Source organism: Pelophylax lessonae (assembly GCF_965119305.1).
Source record: "Pelophylax lessonae genome assembly, chromosome: 4".
Taxonomy (NCBI): domain Eukaryota; kingdom Metazoa; phylum Chordata; class Amphibia; order Anura; family Ranidae; genus Pelophylax; species Pelophylax lessonae.
Window position 1 is genome coordinate 182,494,388 of NC_138771.1, and position 14,710 is coordinate 182,509,097.

At 37.5% G+C, this 14,710-nt stretch overlaps 1 protein-coding gene across 1 annotated transcript in view; it reads left to right on the top strand.

The window, feature by feature from the left end:
• Positions 1–14,710, top strand: part of SEMA3A (semaphorin 3A) — a 336,455-nt gene that overhangs the window by 87,836 nt on the left and 233,909 nt on the right. The window lies entirely within an intron of this gene.

A 14,710-nucleotide genomic window follows, 5' to 3' on the forward strand; every position in this document is an offset into this window, starting at 1 on the left:
GGAGTGACTTACATGCCTACAATTGTGAATATAGAGCTTTATTCTTATAATACTCTAGCATTATTTAACTTGGATTGATTTCTCTCTAAACCATTGCCTTATGCTACATTTTCGTATCTAAAATGGATTCCACTGTAATTGAAATCTCCCATCTGCTTTAACCAGGTGAGAGGTGAGAGATAACCAGGGAGTGACTTACAAGCCTACAATTGTGAATATAGAGCTTTATTCTTATAATAGTCTAGCATTATTTAACTTGGATTGATTTCTCTCTAAACCATTGCCTTATGCTACATTTTCGTATTTCTAAAATGGATTCCACTGTAATTGAAATCTCCTATCTGCTTTAACCACCCTGTGTTTTATAAATAGTCCCAATATAATCCACACTGTTAACTATAAATAATTGTAATATTTCCTGATTCACAGAATACAGGCTTGCCAATTCAAGTAAACCTTAATTTAAGAATACAGTGGTGATCGAAAGTTTGGGCACCCCATGTAAAAAATTGTATTAATGTGCATAAAGAAGCCAAGGAAAGATGGAAAAATCTCCAAAAGGCATCAAATTACAGATTAGACATTCTTATAATATGTCAACAAAAGTTAGATTTTATTTCCATCATTTACACTTACAAAATAACAACAGAAAACAAAAAAATGGCATCTGCAAAAGTTTGGGCCCCTGCAGAGTTAATATATTGTACTGCCCCTTTGGCAAGTATCACAGCTTGTAAATGCTTTTTTTAGCCAGCCAAGAGTCTTTCCATTCTTTTTTTGAGGTATCTTTGACCATTCTTCCTTACAAAAGTCTTCCAGTTCTTTGAGATTTCTGGGCTGTCTGTCACACACTGCTCTTTTAAGGTCTATCCATAGATTGTCAATTATGTTGAGGTCAGGAGATTGTGAAGGCCATGGCAAAACCTTCAGTTTACGCCTATTGATGTAATTCCCTGTGGATTTTAAGGTGTGTTTAGGATCATTATCCATTTGTAGAAGCCATCCTCTCTTTAACTTCAGCTTTTCTACAGATGGCATCAAGTTACCATCCAAAATTTGCTGAAAATTTTTGAATCCATTTTTCCTTCTACTTGTGAAATGTTCCCTGTGCCACTGGCTGCAATACAACCCCAAAGCATGATTGATCCACCCCATGCTTAACAGTTGGACAGAGGTTCTTTTCATTAAATTCTGTGCCTTCTCCAAATGTACCTGCTCATTCCGGCCAAAAAGTTCAATTTTAACCTCATCGGTCCACAGAACTTGTTTCCAAAATGCATCAGGCTTGTTTATATGTTCATTTGCAAAGTTCAAACACTGATTTTTGTGGTAAGGACGTAGAAGAGGTTTTCTTCTGATGACTCTTCCATGAAGATCATATATGTACAAGTATCTCTTTATAGTGGAATAGTGTACCACAACTCCAATGTCTGCCAGATCTTTCTGGAGGGATTGTGCAGTCAAACACAGGTTTTGAATTGTTTTTCTCACAATCCTGCGAGCTGTTCTGTCTGATATTTTTCTTGGTCTTCCAGATCTTGCTTTAACTTCCACTGTTCCTGATGACTGCCATTTCTTAATTACATTCCGAACAGAGGATATTGACATCTGAAAACGCTTTGCTATCTTGTTATAGCCTTCTCCAGCTTTGTGAGCGTCAACTATTTTCAGTTTCAGTTTTCTAGACAACTGCTTAGAAGATCCCATGGTGCTGATTGCTGGGGCAAGATCAGATGAGTCTGGGCGTTTAAAACCTTTGAGATTGACATCACTTGGTCTTCCCAGACGATGATTGAGAACAATCAATGACACTGGCAGGTCTCAGCCTTGCAAAGGGGGCAGTGCATGCTATAAATTCTGCAGGGTGCCCAAACTTTTGCAGACACCATTTTTTTGTTTTCTGTAATTTTGAAAGTGTCAATGATGGAAATAAAATCTAACTTTTGTTGACACATTATAAGAATGTCTAATCTGTAATTTGATGCCTTTTGGAGATTTTTCTATCTTTCCTTGGCTTCTTTATGCACATTAATACAAATTTTTACCTGGGGTGCCCAAACTTTCGATCACCACTGTATGCCTAATAGCATTGTCAATCTCCCTGGTAATCAGAACAACCGCTTTAAAGGATGCCGAACTCGAATACTCCCTCTTCAAAACCTTTACTTGGTGTTTTCGGAGATATTAGAAACACCAACTGGGGGGAAGATTGAAGTGCTGCTTTCTTAACCTCCCTGGCGGTATGATTCTTTCCGATTTTAGGTGCTAAAAGCGGTACAATTATTTTGCATGTAATTCTTAAGAACGAGCAGCCCAAACCAACTATTTACATATGATTTTTTTTTACTGTGCGTTCTTCTTCATAACATCTCGGGTATGATACAGTTTGAAACACAAAATCATAAATTATAATATAATAAATAACTATAAATAAGTTAAAGTATGTATGTATGTATATACATATATACTGCATATACTGTGTATGTACACATACACATATATATCTATATATATATATATATATATAGATATACATAAAAAGTACAGTAAAACTGCAGGAAAGGGCACTGGGGGCAAACTAATGTGAATTTATTTTATTTTGTAATGTATCAGTGTGTTTGGTGTGTTTTACTATTTGAATTTGCCGCCGGTTCCACCCCCTGCGAGTGTCACGTCGCAGGAGACGGAAGCTGGGGCACAGAGCATCGGGAGGAAGATCCGGCCACCGCACACTGCCGGGATACATCGCTGGATCCCGGGGACAAGGTGAGTACCCTCTCTTACAGGATCCAGCGATCTCCCTAGCGGTAACCCGAGTGGCGCTCTCACTCGGGAGCCACACTCGGGAATACCGCTAGGGAGGTTAAAACCTATGTAAAAAAATAAATAAATAATAGGAAACAAATGCAGTCCCATACAGAACCATATAATAATAATAATGCATCAACAATACATGCACAGTTTGTAATTTCATCATCATTTATCCCTTTAAATACCCGGTAGTACAAAACAATACCTGTTGATCTAACAGAAATTCAGTCAGCTACTAAGTAGTTTACTGTGCTGTGCAGAATCACACATTTAAGTGATTCTACACTTCCGGGTTTTGAGCAAGAGTACGCGTTGGCGGCGGCTTGCTCCTGCTGTGATTTTACACAGCAGGAGCTGATTAGCAGGTCCCATGGCCCTAGTTTTTGCCGGGATTTGCCAATTACCTGTTAAACTGACAGAATGCTAGTCTGCTTTTGTAAACAAGACAGACTGTCATTCTGTCAGTACAGAAGACCTGGATCCTGTGTTTCTGTAAAGCAGAAACATCGATCCATGTCTTACACTAGTAAAAGCATCTCCCCTACAGTAATAAAGCACTGGTCAACTACAGAATTCTGTATATTCTGAATTCAGTGCATATTTTTAGCACTGATCAGTGTAACAATGTCACTGGTCCCCAAAAAAGTGTCAGTTAGGTGTCTGATTTGTCCCCTACAATATCGCAGTCCCGCTATAAGTCTCTGATCGCCACCATTACTAGTAAAAAATGTCCCATAGTTTGTAGATGCTATAACTTTTGCGCAAACCAATCAATATACGCCTATTGAGAATTTTTTTTTACCAAAAACATGTAGCAGAATACATATTGGCCTAAATTGATGAAGAAATTTTTTATTGGATGTGTTTAAAGCAGAAATTAAAAAAAAAAATATATTTTTTTTTTTCAAAATTGTCAGTCGTTCTTTGTTTCTAGCGCAAAAAATAAAAAAACCCAGAGGTGATCAAATACCACCAAAAGAAAGCTCTATTTGTGGGGGGAAAAAAAGGACATACATTTTATTTGGGTGCAGTGTCGCGTGACTGCGCAATAGCCAGTTAAAGCAACGCAGTGCCATATCGCAAAAAAGGGCGTGGTCGGGAAGGGGGTAAACCTTCCCGAGGTCAAGTGGTTAAGGCATTCTCTATACATGTTGTTTAAAGGCATTGTGTTACTTCGATATTGCCTTTTAAGTCACATTAAAATACCTGTTCCTAGTGAGAAGTTTTTCTTTAATTTTTTGAATTGGTAAATGTCTCTCATGGCCATGTCCTGCCGTATTTGTACTTTTTAACCACCTCCTGCCTGGCTTGTATACTCGAGTTTATGGCTGAATGGGAGTGATGCTTGATGTGGGTGGACATACCCATGCATCATCTGCATTCAGCCACTTTACTTTAATTTTCTTTGTTTATATTGCTGTGACCAGACACACTGGATTATATGAATGCATACAAAACCAATGAAATTGGTTCTGTACCAAGTGATCACTGTGTCCAATCACAGCAATCACATTTATAAACAATGAAAGTGTTTCTTCTCCCTCCCATAGAGATCATCTGTTAGAAGACAGAGGACCATTTCAGTATACGCACACATAACACCAGTTCCAGCCAGCCCAAACTGTCCCTAAACACTAGCCCTTTGTGTACTGTAAGTAAACAGTGAAGCCAACTCCCAGTCGCACCTATTCAAGTATCACTGGTGCTGCAAGTAACACTGTACCTTATCACCAGTCAGTGTCCCCAGACCATTGCTGCCAGCTAGTAACTCTAATTTCAGTTACACCAAACCACTGTACGCCATACCAGTGTCCTGATCGCCTCCATACCCTTATCCTGATTACATCCATACCAGGGTCAATATCACTGCCATACCAGAGTGCTGTTTACCAAAATACCAGCATGCTGACAACTGCCATATCAGCATCGTAATCACCACCTTACCAAAGTCCTGATCACTGCCATACCAGTGTCCTAATCACTGCCATGCCAGCATTCTGATCACCAGCATACCAGTGTCCAGATTACCACCATACCCATGTCCTGCTAACTTAGATGCAATATATGCCCTTAAAAAGCCTTTAAGTTCTTGTTGCATTTTGGGCCTCTCTGTGTAGCTAGGCTGTAAAAAAACACATGTGGAATCCCCATACTCCAGAATATATTTTGAGGTGTACTTCTAAGCATTCCTATGCTGTGTGTTAGAAATAACTTCTTATTTGACTTAATTTTCTTATCACATATTCCAAAAACTTGTGCCAAAAAAAATGACATTTCCAAAAGACTCCTCATGTCTCCTCTCAGAATACAGTATACATTGGGGTGTTTTCTTTCCAAAATGTGATCATTTATTGGGCATTTCCACTATCTTGGTGTTCCAGGGCCTCAGGTAGTCAGGAAATTAGATGTGTCATTTATGCCCTAGAAAGCTTTAAGGTTCTCTTTGGATTTTTGGGTCTCTCTATGTAACTAGGCTGTGGAAAAGTCTCACAAATGTGGCATATCCATACTCAGGAGCAGTAGTAGAATATGTTTTGGGGTGTAATAAAAGTATACCTATGCTGTATATGGAAAAAACAAAACACATTTTCATAATTTTCCAAAGCATTTTGGCAAAATAATATTAACTTAAACTTGTCATGCCTTTTATTAAATACCTTAGACTGTCTACTTTCCAAAAAGGCGTATTTTTGGGGATATTTGTACTGACCTTACATTTTAGGGCTTCAAGAAAAAAAAAAAAACAGAACACAAGGGTTGATACATTTTCAAATATACTGTATATGCCACAGTTTGTAGACTCTATGACTTTCATGTAGACTAAACTATTTACATTTATTTGGGTTTTTCCCATCAAAGAAATGTAGAAGAATGCATTTGGCCCACATTTATAAAGAAAGATCGTTTATTTGCAAAATTTTAAAACCACAACTAAGAAAAACATATTTTTTTTCAACATTTTCAGCCTTTTTTCCCTTTTATATAGAAAAAAAAACTATCTCTGTCTGTTTAAAAAAAAAATAAATATATATATATATATATATATATATATATATATATATATATTTAATTTGGATTTGTTGTTGCCTTGCTGAGTAATAGTCATTCAAAGTGTGACAGCTCTGAGATCTACACAAATGCCTGAACTGAAAGGGGTTGAAACGGTCTGGACTTGAAGCAGTTAACAAAAGTCTTGCAAGTTGGCAGATTTCCTGTGAAGTGGTGCATCTGTAGGATATACTGCAGCAAAAGTGACATTTACAAAGAAACAAAAATACCATTTGCTGCTAAATTTCTCTATTGGATTGTTCTATTATTGTAAAAAGAAAAAAAAAAATGTCCTTGCTGGGAGAAGATTATTGCTAGCGGCTATAACAGCCACTAGTGATAATCGCAAGAAAATCTAGCAGGCTGGTTTATTCAAGTTGATCAATCGATCAACTTGGTAAATTCAGCCTGCCAGTTAATGGTTAGAATCTCAGCCGCTTCCTGCTTAACCATCTGAGATTCGAACTGTGTCTGGCCGGAATAAGTTGCATTATGCTAATGTAGTGTTTTTAGGATAAAAATGGCACTGTTTTCCTCTACCACATGTTTCTTGTAAGGTCTCATTGAGATAGCAGCAATGTACTGAGGGTGCCACCAATTAAAACATGTGCAGACCATAGCGAAAAAAAATATTATAGTTAAGTCAGATAGTATTTTTAAAAAATAAAATGTCATCAAAAAGCTAGTTCCAGATGAGTGTTGTGGTTAAAATAAACATGCAAATGTTCCCAGAGGGTGGAGTAAATCAGATTTATCTCAGACTTCTTGAAGGGAAGGGTGTTGGTGTCTGTGTGATAGATTTCTGTCCTAAAGTAAGACGTCAGAAGGTCTCTGCTTTGCGTCCTCTTGAAAGGAAGCTGGAATGACGCCCTACAAAGAAACTGTATTGTAATTAATGTTGTGCTACAGAGATGAAAAAGAAAGGAAGGACAGAAAATGAAAGCCTACCCTCAGTGTTTGATATATTGTCTACCTTTTCTTTATCAGCATGCAGCTTAATTACTAGAAGTTAAAACAGAGACATACTTGTGTACTGTACTTTATTGTTCTTTTCCTTGGGAAATTTATGATGTGCTGATAGCATAGGAAATAATTCAACATGCCTTACTGCATACTTGCCTGGCCACCCTTGGGGTTCTTTCTATATGCAATATGTAATCCATGTAATACTACAATACTAATATGTATTAGATATGGATCCATTTGCTATAAAGAGAATACATGTAGACTTTATCTGACTCATTTATGCAGAATTTGTCTTTCTGATAAGTTATCTTATAAATAATCAAGCTCTGCATTTACTGTTAACAGCTAAGTTCTAGCTCTGCATTCTGCAAGTGAGAGGTATTTTACCTTTGGGCTGCAAACAAATGTCTCAAACAATATATTCAATTTGTGAGCAGGAAAAAACAAGAAAAAGACAGTCTTACAACAAAAAAAAGGAACATAAATACAAAATAGAATTACAAAAAATGTTTGAATATACAGTATGTGTTCCAATCCACATTTACGTTGCCAGTACACTACTTGCCTTCACTCATGATTAAAATGCAGCTCACCAAATATGATTTCCAAACAAATTGCACATCAAAGCAAGCAGAAATGTATCATCCAAACGATCAACACCATCCAAATCACATGGTGTCGTATTGCCTACCCACATGAGGGTGTCCATATTTTTATTTTTTTTTAATAACATTTTAAACTAAATTTCACAATTGGAAGCATGTTTATGCTGTTTTTCCTATCACTGCTAATTGTATGAGGAGAGTTCTCTGGCAATCTGCTTTAAGAAGATTTCTTGGTTGTTATGTGGATAATAATTTATTGCATGTTTTTACTTTTTGTGTGGAGGTCAATTATATTTGGTAAGCTGCATTTCAATTGTGGGGGGAGGCACACGGTGTACTAGTGCTGTGATTGTGAATTGGAACACAAATTCACTGGTTGGAACTGTTTGATCATCTGTTTTAGTATGGCCTCATCCATGTTATATATATTTTTGTTACCAGGGTGTGTTTATTTTGTTTATTTTTATTTATATTTGTTTATGTTATTTAATTTTCAAACATATAATTTTTTTGTAGCACTGTCTACTACAATGTTTGAGTTTTTATGGTGTATCACTTAAATTTATGCGCTTTTTCTAGATAACAACTGTTGTTTTTTTTTTTATAAAGTACATATAATTTTAGCCTGGTGTTTTTATCACCAATTTTGTGAGCATGAAAGCCTTTCTGTCTTTTCCATTTCAATGTAGAACTACAATCAAAATCATATCTACCGTACATTACATGATGCAGTCTGTCACTAGCGTTAACAAATCAGCTTTTTTTTTTTTTTTTTTTTTTCTGATTCCTGCTTGTAACAGAGTTTTATTACTTGTTTATTCTTCCAGTATATTCATATTTTTCCACTTCCTTTTAACAGAGTGACACAGAACAGCAGCATTGTCACCTTGTGAAAAGAATGGTCTTAGATGAACATGTAGTATTCTTTTTATCATACTATTACCATAGAGTTGGCCAAAATCATATTAATAAACTTATGAGGAAGGGACCCAAAGCGTAACTTTTTGTTGAGAAAACAAAAACTCCTTTGGGTGATTTCAGTACATTGCAAGGTTTTTTAAAAAATTTTTTTTTTTAAATTCCTACAAGAAATAGCTGCTTATGCTAAGTGACTGTGAATATGAGTGACGTTATAGTTATCAGTCAGCTGCTGCACTTGCAGGGTGCTAATAATGAAAATGGCAGGGTCTGAATCTTTTAAGACATGATTTCCTTTTGGGAGTATCTTACAAAAAACAGACATTTTTGTTGCAGAGGATGCCCAAAATAGGACTTGTCTCTAAATGCAGATTTCTGGGAAAATCAGTAAGCCAATCACACAAGCCAGAAATGATATTTTTTTTTTGGGGGGGGGGGGGCATTCCGAACACCCTCTGTGTACAGAACACTTTCAGATAGCCATACTGCATTTCATTTTAAGAAAATTACAGAGCTGCAAACTGAAAAGGAAAGGTAATTTTTAATAACATTCAATAACAATATGACTTGTGTAGCAATTGTAAATGCTATATCCTGTATATATTTTTGTGTTTGATATTTTCCCATGAAAGTGCATTTACCCTTTAACTACTTAAGCCCCGGAGAATTTGGCTGCTAAAAGACCAGAGGGTATTTTGCGATTCGGCACTGCGTGAGTTTAATGGACAATTGCGCGGTCGTGCAACGCTGTACCTAAACGAATTTGATGTCCTTTTTTTCCCACAAACAGAGCTTTCTTTTGGTGGTATTTGATCACCTGTGCAATTTTTTGATCATGTGCTATAAACAAAAAAAGAGCGTCAATTTTGCAAAAATAACAATATTTTTCAATTTTTTTTATATGAAATTCCCCCCCCCAAAAAAATGTAAAAATCAAATTTTTTTTTACCATTTTCATTCAATTTGTTTTATGCTACATATGTTTGGTAAAAAAAATCGCAAAAAGCGTATTTTGATTGGTTTTTGCGCAAAAGTTATCGCGTTTACTAACAAAGGGAAAGATTTTTGTCATTTTTTTTTTAACACGTAATGGCGGCGGTCTGCGATTTTTTTTTTTGCGGTACTGCGACATTGGGGCGGACAGATCGGACCCTTGACTGACATTTTTGACACTTTTGGGGTTACCAGTGACATTTCTACAGTAATCAGTGCTATATATATATGCACTGTTACTGTAAAATTACACTGGCAGTGAAGGGGTTAACTTTATTTGAGAGGGAGGGGCTGTGTGTGTCCCTAGGGGCGTGATTCTTACTGTGATTGGCTGTGGCTTGAGCTGTAGGAACAATGATCAACGGTCCTACATAGTAGAACCGTATGATCATTGTTTCTACACAGGGGAGAATGACAGGCGGCTTGTTTACACTAGCCCCCTGCCTTTCTCCCTCTCCACCGACGATCGCTGAGTGACCGGCGGACATCGGGTCTGCCGGTCACACGCGCGGGGGGGTCCGTGACCGCGCGGGAGCGTGCCGGCGGCGGCGCGCGCTCGCTCCCCAGAGCCTCACAGGCTAGTGACGTACCGATACATCACTCTGCCTGTGAGGGGCTGACCGCCGCAGTATATGTACTTGCGGCGGTCGGCAAGTGGTTAAGGTAAGCTTACTACAAGCCTGTTTAATTAAACATATAAGCATTATTCACTTAGCAATCAGCAGATCCTATCATAATGGTAAAGTAAATGGTAATATGCCCTCTTTTTCCTTAAAGCCTGCCTCCAGGAGTTTAAACAACAAACTACCCCTGCAGTGCAAAGGATACATGCTTGTTACCTTTAGAGGATGAGGAAAAATGTGTAACAAGTACCTTTTTCCTTGTTTCTGCAGGCTTTGGTGCTCTACTCCAATCTGACTTCTGCATGGTCCCTTACCATCCTCACATACAATGCAGAGCTATTGGCCCTGCTTTGTACTTGATGATGTCCTCATGCAATCATGGCCTTGAGTATCTTATAGAACATGTTTCAGGGAACCAGTAAAGGGAACCTGCTGGAACAAGGAGTAGGGGAAGTATTACACCTTAATTCCCATCACCTAGAGTTAATGATCATATAACCCTTGCAGTGCATGGGGCTCCACCGCATATGTCATTATTTTTTAGTATGACATATTTTGCCCCATCATTTAATGCCAGGCTTTGTGGTAAGCATGTTAATTTGCACTGCTAGCTCAAGCCTTAGATTTTGTAGTTATTTATTTCTTTATTTTTATGAAGCCTATACCTTTTTTTCCATTTCCCTGTTGTCAGGGGCTTTGTTAGAAACAAATTCTGTTCTCATTAAAAGTTGTTTTACTCTTTTGTTGTGTCTTAGGCTTAATTAGACTTTTTAGAATTAGGTTTCAAGAATATGCTCTTTTTTTTGCTACATTTCTAATTCATAATACCTTCTGCCTTTGGTGTTTGCCTTTTAGGAAGCTGACAGCTAATAGAAAACAAATGTCCACTCCAAAAACTTTTCCCCCATGCAAAATTATGAAGACCTCATATAAAAGCGGTTTATGACTCTTAAGGGCACAATGAAATATTGTTGACCTCAGCTCGTTTTGCTAAGCTTTAAAGTAGTTAACGGCATGTAACAATTTTATAACTCAATTTCTTTTCATTTAAATTAAGCACCCGACAAAATCAGGTAGCTATAGAGTAAAATGAAAGATGCATATTTCCACAGAAAACTGGATACATTAATACCTTCGTTTGACATTGTGAAATCATGTTTTATATGGCCAATTGTATATACACAATGTAGTTGTACTAATATATTGTTACAAAAGATAAAAAAAACAGCTATATTATATGACATTGAGAGGTTTGGGGTATGTAAAAAACAAACACTCATACTCACATCTATGACCCTGATGCTGAAGCTGTCCCAGGTCATCTCTAGAACTGAGAACGGATCAATTACATGGCCACTGATCACTTAGTTCTTGGTTTGCTCTGAGCAGAGAGCAGTGACTGTCAGTCATCACTCTCCGCTCTGCTCCTCCAATATCCAGGAGGAGTGCTGCGTTGGAAAGGGGACAGGAGAAGCTGGCTTTGGCTCTCAACTTTTCACTGGGAGTGGGAGCCAGCTATCAATTAGGCAGCTGAGTGGATCCTAACAATATTGTCGGTAACCTTCTAGTGTGAACATTAACCCACTATAAGCTGACTCTGGGTCTCAAGAGAGAAGAATAAGTGCACTCCTGTAAGTGCACTCCAAACAAGCTATGGCCATACATACTTCACTTATAATAGGAGGATAGAAGTGAGCCTGCTATATTTTAATTGGTATGTTTATTTATTTAGGTATATTTGATAGTGGGATTCAACCGTCAAACCTCTGTTACCTTAAAGTGATAATTTATTTATTTTTTTGTTATTAAAACAACAAACATGTTGTTCTTACCTGCTCTGGATCTAGGTGGACCTCGGGTCAGTATTGAGGGGGGCTGCTGCACACAGAAGGTTTTTTATCTTGATGCATAGAATGCATTAAGATAAAAAAAAAAAAATCTTCTACCTTTACCACCACTTTAAATTGACCCAATGAGAATAGAAATATGGAAGCTAACATTGCTGAAGATATAAATGGGTAATGCCCCATACACACGTGCAGATTATCTGCAGACTTTTGTCTGCAGACTTACCAAAACCATATAATATGAGGTCAAACCTAAACACTTTCAATTTGTATGCAATCCGGCAGGCCCTTGCACTACATAGAAAAGGTAAGTCTGCAGACAAAAGTCTGCAGATAATCTGCACGTGTGTATGGGGCATTAGATGTCACCTGAAGTCTGACAGATGCTGACCTGTCATACACTGTCACACACCTACTAAGCATGCAATGTAAAAGGCAGTTGACAGACATCAAATAGATTTCTTCAAGTGACAAGTAAATAAGGGGGAAATATATATTTTTCAGGGGAATGTTTTTGCATTTATAATAATGACTGAATGTTTATATTCCTGCATAAGCCCAGTTTTGATTGATTCATTTTTGAAAGCAAACATTTTGAGTTTAGGTGATAAAATGTCTTGGCTTGCACAATATAAAATGCTAATTATTACATAACTTTAGTATGTAAGACAACAAAGCCTCACAGGTCTTTACCACTTCCTGACCGCCCGCCTCAGATATACTGAGGCAGAATGGCTCGGCTGCACGAACCACCGTACCCGTACGGCAGTTCATGGGTTCGCTCCTGGGGGTGAGTTTGCCCAGCCAGAGGCACGTGCCCGCACCCACTAGACAGCAGGGATTGCCACCAGTCACCAGCGTTCACTCCCTGCTGAGAGAGAATGACAGTCTACTGTTGTAAACCCAGCTGACTGTTGTTCTCTCTGAAATAACACAGAGCGCCTGTGATCCTCCCATTTAGGATCACAGGTCTCTGTGTTCCTTTTACAAGTCCCTCCCCCATACAGTTAGAAAACACTCCCCTAGGTTCACACTTAACCCTTTGATCGGCCCTGGATTAACCCCTCCCCTGCCAGTGTCATTATTATAGTAACAGTGCATATTTTTAGCATTGATTACTGTAGTAATGTCACTGGTCCCCCCAAAAGTATCAAAAATGTCAGTTAGGGGTCCAATCTGTCGCAGTCCCACTAAAAGGCGCAGATCGCTGCCATTACTGGTAAAAAAATAAAAAAATAAAAATAAAAATGACATAAATCTTTCCCCTAGTTTGTAGACACGATAACGTTTGCGCAAACCAACCAATTGGCCAAAAAGGATAAAAAAAAATGTGATTTTTTTAATTTTCTATTTTGGGAATGTTATATAGCAGAAAGTGAAAAATATATATATTTTTTTCAGAATTGTCGCTTTTTTTTTTTTTTTTAGCGCAATAAATAAAAATCGCATAGGTGATCAAATACCATCAAAAGAAAGCTCTATTTGTGGGGAAAAGGACATACATTTTATTTAGGTATAGCATTGTATGACTGCCCAATTGTCCATTAAGATAATGAGGTGCCGAATGGCAAAAAATGCCCTGGTCATTAAGAAGGCAAATCCTTCCGGTTCAGAAGTGGTTAAAGTGGTTGTATACCCCACTTTGTTTTTTTTTTTTTACCTACAGGTAAGCCTATAATAAGGCTTATCCGTAGGTAAAATGAATACCTCATAAACGTGCACTGTTTAGGAGATATTCACCCTGCATGCATCCGCATACGTCAGCGGCACATGCGCTCTTAAGGTCTGCCAGAACTGAGAGTGTGAGAGAGTGACATCATCATGGCTCTGACTATTCACAGCCAGAAGAAACTCCGCAGAACATGTCAGCCCCCCCAGCGGTGACTGGGCGCCACTACAATGGCTTCATTCTAAGGTAAGCATTTCATAATGTGCTAGTATGCGATGCATATTAGCACATTATGCCATTGTTTTGCCATTTTTGCCATTGTTTTGCAGGGTTTTCTTTTTCAGGGTATACAACAGCTTTTAAAAGCTTCTATTTCAGATCTGTTCATTCAAAAAATACATAGCACATTGGTAACTATTTTTTTTTATGCTTACTTTAATAAAATAATTCAAAATTTTTTCCAAATACTAATGGTAATGTATGAATATTGGAGCAATATGACTGAGCCTATTTCCCTTAGCAACAAATCATTCCTTGTTTAAATGTTTTCATACATGAAACAATGATCAAATCAGATTTGTTGCTATGAGCAACACCTCTACTTTAAGACTAACAATATTTATTCTACCTTCTATTATTTAGTCTTGTTGTGTTGTTACAAGGTGTTCATAACTGTAACACTATGTAAGATAGAAAAAAAAAACTACTTTCTCATACAATGCTAGCTATACCTTTATCTAGTAGTAGTAGTAGTAGTATATACAAAAAAATGGTCCAGGCGCTGATCCTGTAGATAAGTCCCTGGGTAGTAGTAGTAGTAGTAGTAGTAGCAGCAACAGTAGGTTTCTAAGCATGATCCTTTTTTTTTTTTTTTTTGGCAAATGCATAAACTTTTCATGATTCTTATCAGTTTTCATAGATGCCAGTCTGTCTTTTTGCAATACCTAAATACCAGAACTGGGTACAAGTTATCCTGAATGCCACTGATAATCATGATAGTATCCTGGATCCCTTATAGGAACTGTCTGACTCCTGACTGCCAATATTTACAAAGGGAGTTTTGACAACAAAAGTATCATACATTCAGGTGGAAGAAAAGCTGCAGTAAGACAAAGACAGGAGGTTAAAACAAGAATTTCATACAAGATTTTGTCAGTCTTTACATAAGCTTCGGTATTGAAACAGCTTCCTGAAATCACAGTCATTGACATAGTATGCAGAATTTAAAAT